This window comes from Pieris napi, chromosome 20 (genome assembly GCF_905475465.1).
Source record: "Pieris napi chromosome 20, ilPieNapi1.2, whole genome shotgun sequence".
NCBI lineage: Eukaryota > Metazoa > Arthropoda > Insecta > Lepidoptera > Pieridae > Pieris > Pieris napi.
In genome coordinates, this window is record NC_062253.1 from 8,374,579 (window position 1) to 8,396,026 (window position 21,448).

Sequence of the window (21,448 nt, forward strand, 5' to 3'; positions counted from 1 at the left end):
TATTCGATCGTCCTCATATTGATATTTGAAAATTACTTTGGTCTTTTCTCTTCAAGTGTAAGTCACTAGATAGAATTTCTTTATTCAATATTCGAGCAAAAACTCAAAAATCCACGATATAATTAGCTTGTAGATTAAGCTATTGTGATAATCTAAGAGATATACTTGCGTATAATGCTAAATGTAACTGGATTAGGTTTATTGAACTCGGATTTCTGTGTCAGATTCATGATCAATTGTCAATCTAATAGGCAGCTTGATGATCAGCCTCCTGTGCCTAAATCATGTCGACTTTTTGGGTCTAAGGCAAGCCGGTTTCCTCCCGATGTTTTCCTTCACCGTCCGAGCGAATGTGAAATGAGCACATATAAAGAAAGTCCATTGGTGCACAGCCGGGCATTGAACCTACGACCTCAGGGATTTACTATTTTACTACACTGCTCTGTTACGTATAATACCAATTATCATATTGTGATATAGTTTTGATTAAAATGGTTATGATTTCAACTCGGAAGCCGATTAATTTCCACAAGTCTGAATTGCAATGCGCGCTAAAATCACAACTTTTGTTTTCTTAACGTAAGTAAACTGAACTGTTTGAACTGACGGCTTTCAATATAAATTTCATTTCCATGAAATTTTATTAAGTTTCAGTTTTCGTTGAATCAATTGAAATTTGATATTTTACTTAACTTTTGGTAAAGGATATGGTGTATAATGTATGATAATTATTATTAAGGCACCAATATTACATTAATCGTAATATATTCTCCGGATTGTTGGGTTCAAAAGAGTTATTTTAATTAGGCTTATTTTAATCGCTTCGAATCTACGTATACGTATACTATCTACATGTATATGTCACCGTAAAATTTTAAACACCGTTAGATTGTAATCTATCTCGCGAGATTATAAACTGTCGAAAGATTGTGAACCTCAACGAACTGCTTACAATTTAACATATTATTATTCGGTAGTTTTATGAAATTGTTGGAAAGTAAAATTAATCTGTAATTGACCAAAGAAGTTTGAATGATAACTAAGTTAGTGTAGTACAATCTACCGAATAATAATACGTTAAATTGTAAGCAGTAAGCTGAGGTTCACAATCTTTCGACAGTTTATAATCTCGCGAGATAGATTACAATCTAACGGTGTTTACAATTTTACGTTAACATATATATATAATAAATATATAATATATATATACGTATATGAAGATAGTATATATATACTCGTATAAACATGCTTCGATACAATATTATGAATCTACTGCCTCATTCTGGGTTAGATATGTACCTATACGTAATGAAAGACGTTGAAAATAAAATTTTACAAAACTTAAAAGTGGCGCGGGCACATTACTAAATCGTTGAATATGTCTTTGAAATTGTCACTAAAAAATATAACGAAAGCTTCGTGTTACTAGCTTTTTGTAACTGAGACAATTATTTCCTTTTAGAAGCAATGTTATAACATCTCCTAAATGTTCACAATTTGTATACTTTATACGTTATAAGGGAAGTGAAGTTTACTACAACTTATCTGAAGTTAGCCGCTTTAACAAAAGTGCGTTAGTAAAGAAGCAATTCGAATATTGATACGAGATAAAGAAATTTAAAAATACAAAGTAATTTAGGGCCTTTTTAAGTCACGCCTAACTTTTATGAGTTTCCTTGACCGGGATAAAAAATTAAATCGAGTTTTCAGACTTTTTTCACGCTCTGTAGGTATTATTTAACAACGTTTTTACGCGATGTTCGTGCTGAAAGTTTGCTTTAAGTTTTACCTGTGAAGTTTAAATGGCTAATTTTCAGTCACTTCGGGATGAAGCTTAAGTGGAAAAGTGTACCGGAAGCAACCTACGTCGTAATACGACGATCTTTATATTATTATTGCTTTCTCTTTTATTTAGAGTATTAACAATATTCACCTACATTGTAATAATAATTAAAAATTGATGAATAATTTTTTTATTAAAGTTTGTTATTATCTATGTTATATTGCAGATTTGGAGCAGTGTTGGCCTAGTGCCTTCAGCGTGCGACTCTCATCCCTCAGGTCGTAGGTTCGATTCCCGGCTGTGCACCAATGGACTTTCTTTCTATGTGCGCATTTAACATTAGCTCGAACGGTGAAGGAAAACATCGTTAGGAAACCGACATGTCTTAGACCCAAAAAGACGACGGCGTGTGTCAGGCACTTGAGGTTGATCACCTTGCCTATTAGATTTAAAAATGATCATGAAACAGATTCAGAAATCTGAGGCCCAGACCTAAAGAGGTTGTAGCGCGACTGATTTATGTATATTGTACATTTCCTTATTAGGAGATGTTTTTGTCTACATCTCTTTTTCAGGAGTAAAGTAACTATTGAAAGGGTCATATAAAATAATGTTGATGTTGGAACTGTTTCCCTATTATTAAAACATCGGTTCGGTAAACAAATTTTCCTGTATTATATAATATTATAACATAAGTTAAATACAACAAAAAACAATTATACTAATAAAAGCCAAAGAACTTTTTTTGTAAATATTATACAAATAGTTCAATAAAAAACATTAAATACGTAATACCTATTTCGGCTGTGTTGTATTATGGTGTGAAAGTGAGGGTATGTAAGTGAGATTGTGTGGGGTGAGCTCATGATGCAGGTGATTTAGCGCTATGGATATTCTTGATACTCCTTATTAAACCTATTCCGCGATACCAATACCTTGAAAAGATAAAAATATCTTTAATATTTATGCTCCTATGGTTTGTTTTCTGGTGAATACACAAAATATTATACCTAATTAATTACGAATAATATTCAACGCTTAAGGTACTGAAAGTTGTCGCTTACCGCTTACTAACTATTAATGTGTTAATTAAATCGTTACCCGTATCCTAATTATACGGTTTAGACCAACATGACCCTTATACGCAATTACCTTCATACATTTACATATACCATTCATTCATAATTAGAGACATTGTAGATTAGATTATTGTTACTATGAGGTACAGATACCGGCAAACATCTTGAACAAAAATTAACTTCCTTGCCTGCGCAGAAGCGATTTTTAGGTATCACGGATGTAGTATTAATAAATACATAAATAAATATATTCTTTCTTTTTTCCTGGTATGGCTTGAATTGAACTTGGCCGGTTTTCATTTCTTGTTATCATATTTTAGAAGGTAGTAAAAATTATATTTAACAACTCATAATAATATCTGATATACACTAATAATCTACAAAAATTAAAACTAACTTTTTTTAAAAGTAGATAACTTTTAACGTAAAAAGTATTCTACAGTTACATAAAATATTTATACACTTGTTTTGCTCGTATGCGTACGATCAAGAAGTTTGCCGGTATCTGTTTGTATTTTATAAAACAAATAAGCAGGAGTGTTAACCTGATGTTACGTGATACCCAAGAGCACTTACAAGCATATTTAGATTTTGTACGCAATTTTTTGATGGGCCCTAAAGTGAATTACTTTTGAAATACTTTGGTAGCTGGTTCTGCATAGCGATAGTGTGTGGCAAAAAGTATTTAAAAATCGCTTAGTTGTTGAAAGACGAACGTCAGGTAGAGCAAAAAACGATTTCGGTTTTAACCAGCTAAATATTGCTTTTGTAATCGTTTAATATATCTTTAGTAAGAAATTAACAAATAAAATTACTAAAAAAAAACAAATTAGATTACACGAAATTTACCACACAACTACTATTAATTAATAAAGAACACATAACCACAAATTCAACAACAATAACTGTAAGTGACGTCTATATTATCTAGTGCGAGCGGCGAAGAAGTGAGCGCGACCACACCGCGCGCCGTGCTTTTATAGCCTGAAAACCAGTTCAGTCCAGTATACCACACTCGTACGCTTCAGTTGAGTTTTTACAGCTTATTCTTTAGAAATATACAGAAAGTGCCTAAGTAACAGTTGATTATACGGTGAAGGTCAAATTGTAGCGTTACTGAAACGGACTTTAGGTACAGCTGTTTTGTACTCTAAGCAAATCGATACTATCGGTAGTTTTCCTGAAGAAAACTCCTTTCTTGGCGAATCCTTTAAGGTATTTGCAGTTAGGCTATGGAATTCTCTTCCCGTCCCTATTCGCTTAGCTCCTTTTCAATCTTCCTTTAAATTTCTTCTGTACAAACCATTCCTGACTTTCGTACTAACTACTAGCTACTATACTAACTACTAACTGACAGTAGACTGATCTTAAATTAAATTATTATTATGTGCACTGTTTACTTTTTATTAATCATGTATACTTTATTAGTTTAGTTTGTTTCTTGTTCCTGTTTAGTTTTTTTCTTAATAACTATGTGTAATATGTATTTTTGCACTTCTTGCCTACCTTATCTAATTTAATTTTTTTTTTTCTTTTCTCACAATGGTTGCCTAGACGAGATCGCTCGAAAGAGATAACGCCGCCATTTGCCCTCCTTTGTATTTAATTATGTTAAATTTTTATATTGTAATGCAACAAAGTGTTAATAAATAAAATAAATAAAATAAATAAACTTCATATTTGTATGTTTTGTCTCTATTTTGAAAGTATAATATTTTTTATAAAATTTATGTTCACCATAATTGTCTTGTGTTTTAGAATAGATATATTGTAACTTATACTACAGAAAATATATGATATAAGATACTTTAATAAATGAATAATATGTAAAAACAATATTTTAGCTGTACAATTAATTATTCGATAGATTAAGATTTATTAAACTATTGAAACATAACAAACAAATACGTGGAAGTCGACTAATTTAGTTCAAAGACTGATTTCCAATAAACAGCCTTTCAGTTGAGCTTAAGCAGGAGTTTTCTTAATTCAGTTTACTAGTTTCCGTTAGGTTAAATCCACAACTCAATTAAACTTTAGGACCTCTAGTTTACTAGTGGTTACAGAATTTCTACATTTATACGTAATATTTAGATTGAGTAGAATCTTTGCCATTTTCTTGATTAATAAAATTCTGCTTGTAGCCGTGCAGACTTTATGTTTAAAAAACAATTAACAATATTGTATCGATAAACTTGTTTATATGAAGTAGTTAAGTTAAAGTTCTTTTCTTGGTTTAACGTTAAGTATTTTCTATTTTATTAATATTTTATGTTTATTTTTTTACGCCCGCTTTTTCTACTTTACTTTTTTTTATTACTTTTTTCTTCAGACATATTCTTCTTCTTCCACATTTCACTTTATTTAATGTATTTTTTTTTTGTTTTGTGTTATTGTGATCGAAACAAAGTTTTTATTATTATATCTTGAACACATATTTCAAGTACTTTTCAGAAATGGATATTAACCACTCTAGAGATCTGAGTCCCAACCTCAGAAGCAAGTAGCCGATCGACCCCGTCTTCTCCTGCGATAGCAGGTAGGAGTGCTACCTGCTACTCCTACCATTACCAGCTTGTCGAGACTTTTCGGCTCTCTCCTGCCTGCTCTCTCCGCCTAGGCTAAGCATTTTTTTATGTTTACCTTACCTGACTTTTTCAAAGCTCTATCAAAACACGAAATACCTACAAAAAGGCTTTATCTGCAGTGACGTCACTGAATATAACGTTAGGTTACATCGCAAGCCGGAATTTCTACTTTTATTTGCGGGTAAAGCAAAATTTGGGAGCCTTCCAAATTAACTCTTAGCGAAGCTTTGCAATTATGTGCGGGAAAACCATTACCGCAATTGAGAGAGTAAAAAAGCGTTAAAAATTATTATAAGGCTTTGGAGGTTTAACTTTATTCGCTTTGTATGGATTTAACTGGTTTATTAAGAGATTTAAGGGAAAGCTGAATTAGGGCGTTTTTATCTTTGGCTATTAATTACATAGCATTATACGTGCATATTATGGTAATTCATTCATTTAACTGGGCCTATATACAAATTATTAAAGGCTAGATCATGATGTAAATATTTTAAAAAATACTCAATGATTTACTATAATTCACTTCTTTCACTTTAGCAAGCATCATGCACTTGTAAGATTTCATTTATTTTATAAAAACACTAGCTGATCCGGCAAACGTCGTTTTGCCATGTATATCATTTATAATGAAAATTAGGAGTAGTATTTTATTAGTAGTATTTTTTAATGCTGTATCATGAAAATATAACAATTAAAAAAAAATTAGGGATGGACTACATTTAGGGGGATTAAAAATAGATGTTGTCCGATTTTCAGACATACCCAATATGCACATAAAATTTCATGAGACCGATTCTCATGTCATCTCATTCTTCTTCTCATTCTCATCAAGCCGTTTCGGAGGAGTTTAACTACAAACACCGCGACACGAGAATTTTATTATTAGATTTTAGAATTTAATTAAATAGATACCTATAGCTAACAAAATGCAAACGTTTTTATTGCTAATTATCGAACATTTCTTATTTATTATCAGGCGTCATTGAAAAAATAATGGCCGAAAACGGCAATATATCAATCGAAGGAATAACATGTAAATTATTGATAAGTATTTCTTGTATGACATTTAATATATTGTAGCCAATACTGAGCATTTAATATAACATGTTACAAGAAAAATATTGAACTTATTCTTGTTCTCAGCTTATTGCCACTAGCAACACTTGTTTCCAGGGGACGGTTACATTCTTGGAATTACAACTTTATCCATCCAATAATAAATTAAACAAAAGAAAGGTAAATAATTAAAAAATAATAACACTGTAAATTTATTGAATACTAGTAGACTCGGCCAAGCGTTGCTGTGGCTAAGATGTTATATTACATAGTAGCAAACTATTCAAGAGAAACGGCAGGAGAATCCCAATCCACCATGCATTTTTGGTGGTTATGCCATTAAATTGTAGCTTATGTGAAACGTTAGCATTTATTTTGATAAGGATCAATACCTAGGTACGAATAAAGAGCCTTTTCGAGCGGTGGTATTTTAATTAAAAAAGAATTAATAAAAGGACGCTTATTGTGACGTAACTATAAATGATAGAGAGATGCTGTCGCGACATTTTTTACTAGATATTTGATTTTAAAACTTCTACCTCGTTTTATTGTCATACTGTCGAACCAATTACAAAAAGCAAACTTATCTAAAATGAATTACTACATTATAATATGCGACAAACTCGTTATTCCCAGTTTACACAATTGATGGACACAAACAGTAATAAATCAATCAAGCCGAACCGTATAAGTTGATGGAGCTCGCGTTTATTATAAAATTTAATATTGTAATATGGTACGGGAAGCAAAGTTTAGCAAACATTATGCGCCAAGGAGCTGCCCTGGGATTCTGTAACTCACTTTTCGAACTCACACAGCGGTTTTCGCATCGGCGGTCGCTCTCAAATCAGTCGTGAAGCAGTCTTTTTATGATTTGGCATTTTGAAAAGGTGGGAGCTTGTAGTTTATTGTTTATTACGATGCGACAACCGCTGTGTGAGTTCGAAAAGTGAGTTACAGAATCGCAGGGCTGCACTCTTCCGTCAACCATTCTACTGATTTCTAAAACTGTCGTACTAATATAAATATAAAAGTAAAAATACTAAAAGGCCGGTTTCGTATGTGTGAGCCTTGTGTATGAGTCTATGAACGCCAAGCGCCGATTTGGGTGCATGTAATCAAATAAAAGTTATATGGGAAACTCATATCATCTCTATTCGTAGTCAAAATTTATCAGGGTTTGCACCAATGCTATACCAGCCGCTACGTAAGTATGTATTGCCGACCAAACGTACGCCGAGTGTAGCAATGCTGGGTACCTACAGATATTGCTTTAAATCAGACGCGCCTGCTGTTTGCGTTCTATGGAATTAAAAGTTGCAAATCGACTTTAAAAGCGCCCATAAACGGCGACCGATCTTTGAGATGTCAAACGACAAACGAATCTTAGACATTGAAAGAAATCTAAAATTTTCAAGTCCTTGTTTTGAATATAATAAACAAATTTTTTGTATGAAGTGTTAATATGTACAGAAGGCAAATGAGCAGGCATTTTGAATAAAGTGATGGACACCTGTAATGAAGAAGGCTAGTGGTTGTGTTGCCGACCTTTACGCTCTTGAAGTACCTAAGTCGTACCTCCATGGAAATACCTCTACTGGCAGTTGTGTGTTGTGAGACGCCGGGAGTCGATATAGAAAAGTCTATATAGTAAAACTTTAATTTCAAATGTTTATTGTATTATTTGTGAAAAATTCTTATAACTTGCGGCAGTCTGTGACGTTTAGTTGTTGATAATCCCGGCATGGAGAGACAACCGACGCTCGGATTATACAGAGGATTCGATAGAGGTATTAGGAAGTAAATAAGGCGATTGTTTACTATGCAAATTAGATCCCATGTACGTGCTCAAGGCGAATTGATTAAGTCAAAGGTGCTATTACTATTTTCGAAAATATAACAGTGATTTTCTTTAATTTTTCAAAGCTTGAATATATCCGTAATGAGGGCCTAAGAGACGGTTCTTGTTGTATTTTTCTTTAACTTATGAAAAAGGAAAAAATTATGATCAGTGTTCGATGCGTATTCAGAGAGCATTCGTAAAATTACACGCGTACGTTAAAACTGCTTATTTTAAAGTATATCAGACGATTAGTATATTTCGAAGTAAGGTCTACCTTCGTAATACATTTACTATTCGTTTAAAGGCCAGCAACGCACTTGTGAACTTTCTGGCAATGTAAGTGTCCATGGGCGGCGGTATCATTTAACATTAGGTGAGCCTCCTGCCCGTTTGCCTCAAAAATAAAAAGAAATCAAAGTTACTAATTTCAGTTTATAAGATCTATAATTATATCTTGTAACAGGTTATCTGCCCTGCGATTCTGTAAGTCACTTTTCGAACTCACACAGCGGTTTTCGCATCGGCGGTCGCTGACTCTCAAATCAGTCGTGAAGCAGTCATTTTATGATTTGGCATTCTGAAAAGGTGGGAGCTTGTAGTTTATTGTTTATTGTTTATTAGAATGCCAAATCATAAAATGACTGCTTGACGACTGATTTCAGAGCGACCGCCGATGCGAAAACCGCTGTGTGAGTTCGAAAAGTGAGTTACAGAATCGCAGGGCTGTTAAAAAACAATTTTGAATGTTATCTCGATTTACATATCTACAAAAATGTGAAATAGTTTTAAAATGATTATAAATTTTTTTATTCATACCATACGGAAGCAATGGCAAAATACATTACAAAAAAGAACACAATCTTAAAAATGTCTTCATTTTACAAAAGAAATATAAATTACCACAAATTGCTACAATCTGAAATGAATTTAGAACGTCTCGTTCCAATATTCTTTAAGCCGGTCTAAGCAGTAAGATATGACTTGAAAAGCTCCCGAAATGCTCACAAATCCGACCAGTCTGCCATTGGATTATGAGGAGGACAGGAAATACAGAATGTGTCCAGACGCACAGACCGGTAAGGTTTAATATATATAAATCTTTATAATAATAGCACAATTCTAGAATTAGAACAAGACAGAGGTTTTTGTTTTAAGGTATTTTTGTATTTTATTTGAGAGAGGCTAAATTTGTAATTTACATTTACGTATATATGAAAAATATTTGATTGTACTCCCTCATTCTATATTTAAATTGCATACTTTTGCCTAAAGGAATAGATACTTATAAACATAATAATAATAATGAAATTTCAAAAAGGTTAGTCGACATCACAGGAGACCGAAGAGCTGACAGCTACCTCGGACAAAGAATTAGTCTTGCTATTCAAAGGGGGAACGCTGCCAGTATATTCGGAACCTTGCCTAAAGGGACTCCTATTAATAATATTATATTTTGGTTATTATTATTATTATATTTTTGTATTGTTTTTTAATATTTCGCTTAGGCTAACGGTTACACGACGGCACCATATGAATTGTATACAATTAGTTAATCCATTAATTTCTCATAGTTATGCAAAGCCAATCAATACAAAGAGAAAATACGAGTCGGTATTGTAAAAGAATTTTTTTAATAAAAGTTTTTAGTCAGTGTACAAATTTAAAGTCGAACAGTTTTGTTCTTATTTGTACATGGTTTTAATGACACATTTTTTAGCCTAAATTAATAAAAATAATAAACATAGTCCGGTCAAATTAGACTTACAATAGTGGTTATTTCAAATATCTATATTGACCGGACTAATACGATTGTTATTTGATTTGAGAATGATATTTCATAAGACATTAATTAATAACTATCGACTATTGGGCCCAATTATAATAAACCTATAGCTAAGCCTATCAAAGGCAACGCACATTGCGTAAAACCCGATGTTATCATGATTCGATTCCCAGTGAAAATCTTAAGGAATTTGCCTTCCTTTTACACTACAATTCTTGGCTATTAATATACCCCTATTGACACTTTACATGACTTTTCGGACTATATCTTTTTTGTACTGTTTTCCTTCGTATGTCAAACGCTTAAATCCTGTAACGTAAAATTCCATGCCATCCTAAACACATTCTTAAAATCAAAAGGAGTTAATTTCGATGTCATTAACAAGACAATTTCTATCTTATGTAACTATAATAAGGTTTAAAATAGAATAATGAAGCTTTCCACGTCGGAAAGGCTTAATTTTGAAGGCGTGCCTAGTTGACCGGTCGGGGGATTTTGAGATTTGTCGTGGACTTTTTATTGCTATTGTGGAATTATTATCGCCGCAGGGTGACTTGAACAAATAGATTTTTCACCGTTTTTCAAGCAATTTGTCCATGTTTTATGCAATGTTATTTCGATAACTGATTTACGGCGAATAGTTTTTTAAAACTAAAACGCATTTGGTACTAAGTAGCACGACATAATAATAACTAAGGAATATTTAAGTCAATTGTCAAATCAAATTGACACAGGATTTTGACGTACCGCAGATTAACTCTATAAATTTAATAACATATCGATTCAACAGTCGCGTAACACTAATTTTGTGACAGCACTCATATTAACATTGAAATTAGATTTTATTCGTTAATTACATTATACTTATTGGAAACCGCAGTTTGTTAGAAATGATTTTTTCAATTGAATGAAAATATGTTTGGCTTTTTAGAGTAGCCCTGATGGAGTGTCATTGAGATCTCTAAATGTTATCCTAAAGCCCCGTAAATGTTTTGATACACATAGAAAACGACGTTGAAATAATAATATTTTAGGAAAAATTAATCTTGTTTTATGTAGATTATGAAAACGTATCATTTATCACAGCCTGGCAGAGCCTTCTGAAAAGGCCGTCTTTTTCAATACATGCCACATACAGCATGTAAAAAGATAATCTAAACACTCCAGCGAATGCACAGAGCTCCATTATAGTCTCTGGTCGCAGGAAATAAGGGTGATTGTACATTGTTAATGTTTGGCAACTAGCGCGTGGTACGCTTGGCCTAGCTTATACGCAGTTATTAGCACCAATTCGGTAGGGTGAATATATTTAAGGCTTGATTTGCTAACGCTTTAAAATATGTACATACGTTATGGATACATGAATAATGTGACGTTTTCTTTGTGGAAAAAACAGCTTATTTTCACGTTTCTTACACTTGTGACATCTTTGATGTTGGCTTCCGTCTTATGAATTTTAATTACGTATTAACTTATAAAATGATTTTGGAAAAGAACGTTTTGATATATAAACTGATAGTGCCAACAAAGTAAACATGACATATTTAAAAAATATGTTGCATAATCGTACCTTTACACACATATATATATATATATATATAAAAGATTGAAATAGTTACCGTACTCCATAGTGTTAGGAGATTGAAGAAAACTTGCGTGAGTGGCAATTTAAAAACCTCGCTAGCTATTTAATGCTCACCCAACAATATTCAAATATATCCTAAACTAACGAATAACAAAACAGCAACACAATCTAACATAAAAATTCACAATGGTGTCGGTATCAGCGTTCCACTAATGGCGCACAAGAGTGCCAAATCGCCAATGACTTCGCGTTAAGTGCCAAAATAACGCGACGCGGTGCCAAGTGCCAGCGCCAAATCGTGTACACGTCCCTTAATGAGTCCGTACGTGTGTTGGGATTTTGCTTAATAAAATATTTTATTGTTGCTATTGTCTGACACTTCTTAATTTGCTAAACCAAGTTTGACAGAGCATAGCAAAGGAAACTAATTGTAAAGAAATAAAACACGAGTATTGTATATATAAAATGGATTTTGTAAGAGAAAAAGCACTCCGTGGGCGTCGGCGACTAAAATAAGTCTAACATAAGAGCGTACCAATTCCTATAGGGCCGGGAACGGTTCCTTCTGGCAGTGTGAGTATCCATGTGCAGCGGTTTTTTTTTTTTTATAGAACGGGGGGCAAACGGGCAGGAGGCTCATCTGATGTTAAGTGATACCGCCGCCCATGGACACTCTCAATGCCAGAGGGCTCGCGAGTGCGTTGCCGGCCTTTTAAGAATAGGTACGCTCTTTTCTTGAAGGACAGTGACAGGAAGTGAGTTACAGAATCGCAAGGCTGATGTTAAGGAGGTCTCACTTAACATCAGCCTTGCGATTCTGTAACTCACTTTTCGAACTCTCACAGTGGTTTTCGCAGCGGCGGTCTCGCTCAAATCAGCAGTGAAGCAGTCATTTTACGATTTGGCATTCTGATAAACAATAACCTACAAGCTCCCTCCGCTTGTCAAGACGTAAAGTGAAATTGCCTAACAGAATACCATGAGATTCCAAAAATGACGTGAGTGACGAAGGGAGCGTTGTTAGTGCGAGGTGAACTCACGGATTAACAGAATCGCACGGCAGATCCTTCCCGTTTGCGCTCTGAACTACAAAAGAAATCTACGACAAAATTACACGTTCAAGCTGACAGGCTGTCAAAAACTGAAATAATCGATTTGACGTTGTCATAGACAAGTATGTGTGTATTTTCTCGTCATTGGACGATACTTTCGACAAATAATATTAAAAAACCATTTAATTAAAATATTCGAGCTTATTAATTTAGCTTACAATGTGTTCACATTATGCAAAACAATTCGTTTCAAATGCAATTTGGTTTCGCGTGCATTGAACGCGAATTTATCGAATTGGATTTTAGCTATCAAATTTTCATAGATATTAGTGTGAAGTTTCGTAAACGTTACATTAGGTGAAATAGCACACCCCCATTCAGATACTTTTTCTTTAAATATATGTCAGGCAGCGAAGGAGAACGTCGCTTGTAAACTTGCCTCGCCTTGCCATGTACTCGCATGTAATATACCCAAAAAGTCAACGGCGAATGTCTGACACAGAAGGGTGATCACCTATTGGCCTATTAGGAACTAAATTATCACGAAACAGATACAGAAATTTGAGTCCAACACCAAAACCTGTAGTCACTGCATTTTTGTTAGGGCCGTCTGTGGAACACATCGTCGATTTTTGGGCCTAATACACTTATTAGTCATTGTACCTATATTTCTACAAATACCTGTTCGTTACCTTAAAATCTTGATCATATAGAAAGAACAATCTAGCTATCAATATCCATTTCAAAAGATATTATTAAAAATAAGTCGAATCGTTAATAAGTTACATTTTTATTAAATCACCAAAAATATACAAATGAATAATTAATATCATTTGATCTTTTATTTAATACCTCTGACACAATTATTCTAATGGCGAAGACAATTTTCATAAATTCATCTTCAAATTATCCATGTTGTCGCCTGCGCCAAGAATCAGTTCATTAAGTTTTTCGCATACAGCTTCAAAGTATGGTACATGTCACAAGCTTAAGTTTTTCGGGTCTACATTTTTTAATACCCCGACTACAAGTCGTGCCAGGGACCAACATAAATAAATAAAACAAAAACATAGGTAAATACGTAGACAAACCTATTAGTAATATTATACGTAGATAATGCTATTAACTAAATTTATTTTAGCATTATCTTTTAATGACATAACTTTTAGACATAGAAAAACACTTTTTTAACGGATTTGAAGTTATGTTTTACTATAAATTCAGTCACCGTGACCACGCACGCTGTAAAGCACGCGAAACGTCGATTAAATTTAAAATTATGTGAAATAATTGTAAATTTATAATTAAACGTATATATCTATAAAAAAAATTTTTTTATCAAAAATATTAATGAAGCTTGAATTCACCTCCATCATAGCCATTGTCCTAATTCAATTTCAACAACACAGTGCACATCTAAATAATTCAATTGTTTTGAATTTACAGAAAAAAAATACTATATACTTACTACTTTAGTAATTCTTCAACGATTCAAAGAAAAACATTGTAACCAAGTAAAATAGAAGCTTTTTAACGCTTTCATCTAGTAATTTAAACCATGTCAATATTTCGCGGAAAAAATCTCTGCAATAAATCTTTATTGCGGTGTTGTTTGGCGCGAATTATTTGTGCTGTTTCGCAATCATTTCCCTTTGACAAGTTCATTTTCCCCTCATATATATGCTAACGGACGATATTTCTATTTATATTGTTTTTCTACGATAACACGTTATTAAATTATTAGTTACAAAGTGACTGTTTTTTTTTTGTTACTGAAGTTTGAACTACTAGTCAATACTCAATCGATTGCACAGATTTAAATACAAATTGGATTAAAAGAGCGTGTAACGTTTGTAATAGGATAAAGCTTTAATCAAATTTTAAAAGTACTACTTCATATGAAATACTTCTCACATCTCTGGGTGCTCACAAATACCAGCTGGCTGTCCAATTGTCAATCTTCAACGTATAAGTGATCGGCTTGATTCACTCTCCCTACGCAGAGACAATGCTTCTCTAGGCGTATTCTACGAAGTGTACAATGGAGAGTGTTCTGAAGAGTTGTTTGGGTTGTACTCTCCTGCCTCGTTTTATCACCAATAAATAAAAATTTCGCATAACCTTGACGACCGGAAGTATTCCACGGTGCGCTTCACAAAACATTAGTCTGCCAACTAGTGAACTGTGGAATCGACTCCCGGTGGATATCATACTTCCAACGGAGAGACGGCCTTCAACTGTTTTTAAAAACTCATACTCCGGTTACTGAAAGGCTGGTTTTTTATTTATTGGGAATTATTAATAGTAATTATTTAGAACAGTGTTGGCCTAGTGGCTTCAGCGTGCGACTCTCATCCCTGAGGTCGTAGGTTCGATCTTCGGCTGTGCACCAATGGACTTTCTTTCTATGTGCGCATTTCACATTTGCTTGGTGAAGGAAAACCGGCTTGCCTTAGACCCAAAAAGTCGATGGTGTGTCTATCATGAAACAGATACATAAATCTGAGGCCCAGACCTAAAAAAAGGTTGTAACGCCACTGATTTATTTTTTAATTTATTAATTACTGCAAAATATGTATCCTGTATTTATTGGCTATATATCATCTGTAGAAATCATTAATTCATCAAAGCTACACTGAGCATTTAGCTGCATTTGAAAGTTCCGTGCGAGTTAAAACTATTGCCATAATATTTTAAAAAAAAAGTTCCGTGCGTAAAACAAACAAAACTACGACTACGTTGGCACCAATAGTTTATTTCAAAGCACCATTAAAGGTAAAAATTTTCGCGTATTTCAAAAGGAAGTGAAAATTAGCTGAAAGTGCGCTTCAGAAGGGGTTAATGACATTTATAATTAGAAAAGTTCTGTCGCTACGCCAGTGGTAAAAATGTCAGCTCGTAGCAAAGAGGATAAATTTTAATTGGATATACGAAGTCTATTTCGTGTTTAATAAACTTTGAAAAATCTATTCGATCGAGGTGACGGCTGAGTGGCTCGTTATTTAAAGTACTATTATTTTATGAATAAAAGTTGATTTTAATTAATATTTACAGAATTCCGTATTCAATTTTTTTCAATAGTTATTGAGTAGTCAATGAGAGGTTTTAAACCTATCGCTGTGAATTCAAATACTGTGAATGTTTCGTGGTTGTAGGGCCATTGATTGTGACGCAGTGTGTATACTCGCAGAATTAATGCAATGTAAAGCTAATTTATCTAGTTATATTGTCACGTAAATGTCAACGTGTGTTTAAGTTATGCAAATTACTACAATAATCTACGATTAAACGAAAATGTATCCCATTTCTACGTCTCTGTCATTAATAATATTGACGACTCATTGGTCTAGTGGTTAGTACCCCTCACTGCGAATCCATGGGTCCCGGGTTCGATCCCCGGCTGAGACGAACATCGATCTGATGAGCATTTGGTGTTGTGCTTAGGTCTTGGGTGTTTAAATATGTGTTGATATGTCTATCCATCTATAATATGTATGTATATCCGTTGCCTAGTACCCATAACACAAGCTTGACCAGCTTAGCATGGGACTAGGTCAATTGGTGTGAATTGTCTTCAAAAAAAAATAGTATGTTCTGCCTTCTGAAAATATTGTTCCTAGGCACACAAATCTAAGACCTAGATTAGCGGTCTAGAGTTTTTGGAGTCCAGGCATACTTTATTGCAATACATTATGTTGAACTATCGATTTAGTAAAATAGACAGTTGCATTCTCTACCTATATATTTCCATAGTCAATTTCACAAACTAAAAACACCTCATAGAAGATAACAAGTGGAATTTCCAAGTGCTAAAATCCGTTTAAATTGGATAGGTAACAAGTTGAGAGGAGTAGTAATGAACGGAATGCCTCGCATTCCGGCCAGCGAGACCACTCAGGTAACGTTTATTGGATTTCCTTGGCTCCAAGATTTTATTGAGTTTTTGACTTTTGAAGTTGAAACTCAACTATGCCTACATAGGTTTTATACACAGTTGTCAACCTGTGTTTGTCAAGATTGTTTGAATATATCTAAGGGTCCCCGCACATGGGCCACCGGCCACAACCACAAAACGCCGCCACTGGCATATTTCCTGTAATTTTCATACATTTTATATGGACTCGCCGCACACGGTGGCGCCGGTGGCGGCCACACGCTACAAATCGTCGCAGCTTGCTTCTTGTGGCTCGCACCGGCCACTAAACGCCGACACAAAAAGCCGCCACACGCCACTCGCGCGATTCCGCGCCCCTCTCTCCCTTACCTCAGTTAACCTGAAGTCGACGGTAACGCACGCACGTAGTCTGTGTTTCATATAGGTAGATAAATATGGATATAGAATTATTTATATCAGAGATACAATCCCGTCCTGCGATTTGGGATTCAAAAAGTGATAGTTTTATTTTTAATTTTCCAAATATTTTCCAGAATATGGCCTCATCATATTTTCACTGAGGCCAAATGCTTCATCATGTATAGTTCAATGGTTGTCGATTACCGACCTGTCGTGGTGAGGGGATATTTAATGTCTTTCTGTGTATCCAATAACTACGGTTTCGTCTTCTACGACGACGTCTTTTTATCAAAAGTAGCGCAATTAAACCTTCTTCGTCAGTGTCCATTATGATACTGCAGGCAAGGGTTAAAAAAAGTAGCAGCCACCGACCGCAAGTGTCGACCACCGGCCACAAGTAGCTGTCGCGGGCTTCAGCTACCTTTGTAGCCGCTTCTAGCTTCTCGTGGCGGCGTTTGTGGCTGTGGCATGTGGCCCGTGTGCGGCGACAGTAACTAGCTGACCCGGCTAACTTCGTTCCGCCTTAATAATAATATCGTTGTTACTTTAGTTAAACTTATTTTAGGATTTCATTAAGGTGATAACTTTTTTTGCAAATAGAGAAATGTTTTATTGCTTGCCGTTGCAAAAGAAGAATGGCAGTTTTACACATTAGGCCTCTTCTCTCTATCGCCAATATTGCGATACTGCATGTTAAAGCACTTTCTGCTTTACAACATTTTTTGATGAGGTAACACATGTTTTCGATCAAGATCAAAGCCTGGTTATGCATCTCCTCATTTACCTCAAGTTCGGAATTTCTTGAAGTGACACGAATTCGACGTAAAATGATGCGTATTTTGTCAACAAATGTCACCACATGCCGTGTGCATTCGTAAAATTAATTAATTTATTTATTGTTATTCGATAACTTATCCGATATTTTATTACTTATTCTGCTATTCGGAGTGGAGAAAAATCCATCAAAAAAGACATAACTAACATCGGTCCAGCCGATCTCGAGTTATAAGTGTTGTAACAAACACGACTTTCTTTTATATATAATAATAATAATAATAATAATAAAGCCATTTATTCCAAAACTTGCTTATGTTTTACAATATTGTTAGTACTTAATTGCTTAAATTTAAAATGGTTACTTATAATTACCGTTAGTATTATTATTTATGTACAAGGTTTGGATCCCTGTTGGGTAAAGGCCTCCTCCATCCTTTTCCATGACTCCCTGTCTCTGCCTATTTGTATCCAGTCGTTTCCTGCGACGTGTGTTATATCATCAGCCCACCGTCTTAATTGTCGACCAACATTTCTCTTCCCCATGGGTCCTTTCCATCGTGTGGTTTCAATGGTCCATCTTCTGTCTCGGTATCGTGAGATGTGTCCAGCCCATCTCCATTTGAGTAAGAGTGCGTGCCTGAGAGCATCAGTTAATTTGGTTTTTTGACGAATTTCTTCGCTCCTAATTTTGTGTATTCTCCTAATTTTCAGCATACTCCTTTCCATTGCTGTTTGGTTACTTTTAATTTTTTGTTTTATTTTATTTGTAAAGGTCCAAGTTTGGCAGCCATACAGCAAGCAAGGTAACAGGCATGTATCAAATATTGTCCTTTTCATGTGTGAGCTGTAATTGCCTTTTAAGATTTCTTTTAATGCCCAGAATTTCTTCCAAGTTGTGTTGATTCTCCTTGTCACTTCTTCTTCGTTATTTGAAGTTTTGAAGGAAATTTGTTTGCCCAAGTATATGTATTGCCTGACGTATTCTATATTATTACCTTTTATCACTATCTGGCGCTCCCGATTGTTCGTTAGTATCTTCGTTTTATTTACATTCATTTCAAGGCCGATTTTGGAACTTTCGCAGTCCAGTGATCTCATCATTTCGTCTAAGTCTTTTGCAGTCTCAGCAATAACAGCAATATCATCTGCGAACCTCAGATTGTTTAAGTATTGTCCGTTTATGTACACTCCGCTGTTCTTCCAGTCTAGTTTTTGGAAGATAGTTTCAAGGACTGCTATAAACAGCTTCGGGGAAAGAGGATCACCTTGTCTAACTCCGCGTTCTATGTTTATTTCGTCACCTCTAGTTTCTAATTTAACTCTGCTCGTGCTTTTTGTATAGATATATTTCAAAACATTGATGTATTTCTGGTTGATATTTGAATATTGTAAAGCGTTCCAGATTGCACAGTGACTAATGCTATCAAAAGCTTTGCTATAGTCAATGAACGCCACATACAGAGGTCTATTGTATTCTCTGTATTTTTCTATGACTTGTTCTAATGTCTGTATGTGGTCCATTGTGCTGAAGCTTGATCTGAATCCTGCCTGTTCTTTTGGTTGCTGCTTATCAATATCGTCAGATATTCTCTTTAAGATTATGGATGAAAATAGTTTATAAATACTTGCCAGCAGACTTATGGGCCTGTAATTCCCTATATCTAAGGGATTTCCTTTCTTGAAGAGAAGGATTATATCCGATGTACACCACTGTTTTGGTACCTTTTCTTCATCTAGTATCTTATTGAACAATCGCGTAAAATGATATGTTAAAATGGGTGCTCCTATTTTAAGTGCCTCATTGCATATTCCGTCTGGTCCGGGACTCTTCTCGGCTTTCAGCTTTTTCATATGATCATAAACTTCGGAGTATTCAATTTGTCTGATGTGATCTGTCGTGTTCGTATGGGTTGTTTGCGATATGATTTCGGGGTTATTTTGTTTACTATATAAGTTTTTGTAGAAGTTAGTAGCGTGATTTATTACATCTTTTCTGGATTTTGTTTTTAGTGAGTTATTTTCAAGTTTTTGAATCCAGGACTTGTGTGTAGTTAGTTCTTTGTATGCTTTTTTGGCACTTCTAAAATGTTTAATGTTCCTTGTAATAATCTCGTATCTGTGGTTGTTGTAGTCCTTACGGATTGATCTATTAGTCTCTTTGTATATTCTGCTTAGTTCTGTTTTCATATCTTTAGTTTTGTTCTTTGTGTGTAGTAGTTCCGTGCGCCTTTTTAAAAGTTCCATTGTGTCTTTTGAGAAGATATTGTGTTGGTGGGGATACATATTGGTTTTGTATTTTAAGCTCTCTGTTATGCCTTTTTCCAGGATATTGTAGTATGTTTGGATATCAATGCTGTCTGTTTTTATATTTTCTGTATGTTTTTGTAGATTTCCGATGTAGCACTTTATTTCTGTTTCTGTCTTGGGGATATTAGCTGGTGTTGTATAGGTTTTTCTGCTCTTTACTGGACTACTCAAAAGTAATGTTGCTCTCACTAATCTATGATCGGAAGAGAATTCAACTTTGTTAAGTACCTCAATATTAGTTATAAGTTTGTTGTGGGTTATCATAATAAAATCTATTTCATTTTTAGTTTTGTGGTCGGGTGATAACCATGTCCATCTAGAGCTTGCTTTCTTTTTGAAAAATGAGTTCATTATGGATAGTTTGTATTGATGAGCATAAATTAAGAGCCGTTCCCCTCTATCATTCCGCACTCCGTAACCAAATTTTCCCATTACTGGATAGTAGTTTGTTTTTGGACATCCTATTTTCGCGTTGAAATCTCCCATGACAATGACCTTCCCTTCTGTCTTTGTGTGAGCAAATTCAATGTCTTTGTAAAAATTTTCAATTTCTTCTTCTGTTGATCTCTCTGTCGGTGCATATGCTTGGATTATTGAAAAAGAGAAGCAATCAAACTTCATTTGTAGAAGTGCTACTCTTTCAGAGATTCCTATAAAGTTGATGATGTTATTTTTATACATTTTCTTGATAAGGAATCCCACTCCATATAGTCCTTTAGTTTCGCCAATATAGCAAAATATAAGGTCGCTGTGCTCTTCTATCTTACATCCCATTTTTCGGACTTCTGCAAGGCCTATAATGTCCCAGTTAATATTTTTTAGAGCATTAGTCAATTCAAGGAATCGTTCTATTGATCCTAGCGATTTTACATTATAATTGCAGATTTTGAGTGTTTGTTTCATACCATGATCTATTTCTCTATTTGGTGGAGGGTTGTAGTCTGATTCCCCACGATGACAAGTCGGATTGGGGAATGTTTTGTTTCTTTTATCTATTAGTTCTCGTCTGTTTAATGTTTTGTTCCGGTGGCTGATGGCAATATCCTATAGATTCTGAACGGTTGGCACATTGGCAGAAGGTAAGGAATTACTTCTATTCCTCATTATGTCGAATGCATTTAACCGAGCTGTTTTTGTTGACAGTTGTTGTTTGTGAGGGTGCTCTATTGCGTTAGGCGAGGTTGATGTTTCCCTTTTGCGTTTTTCGTTACCTGGTTTGCCCTGTTTAATAATTAGCTTGTCGTAGTTTATGTATGCGTAATTGCCCTTCTTCCTTTCCTCTTCCACTTTTGGTTGTAGTT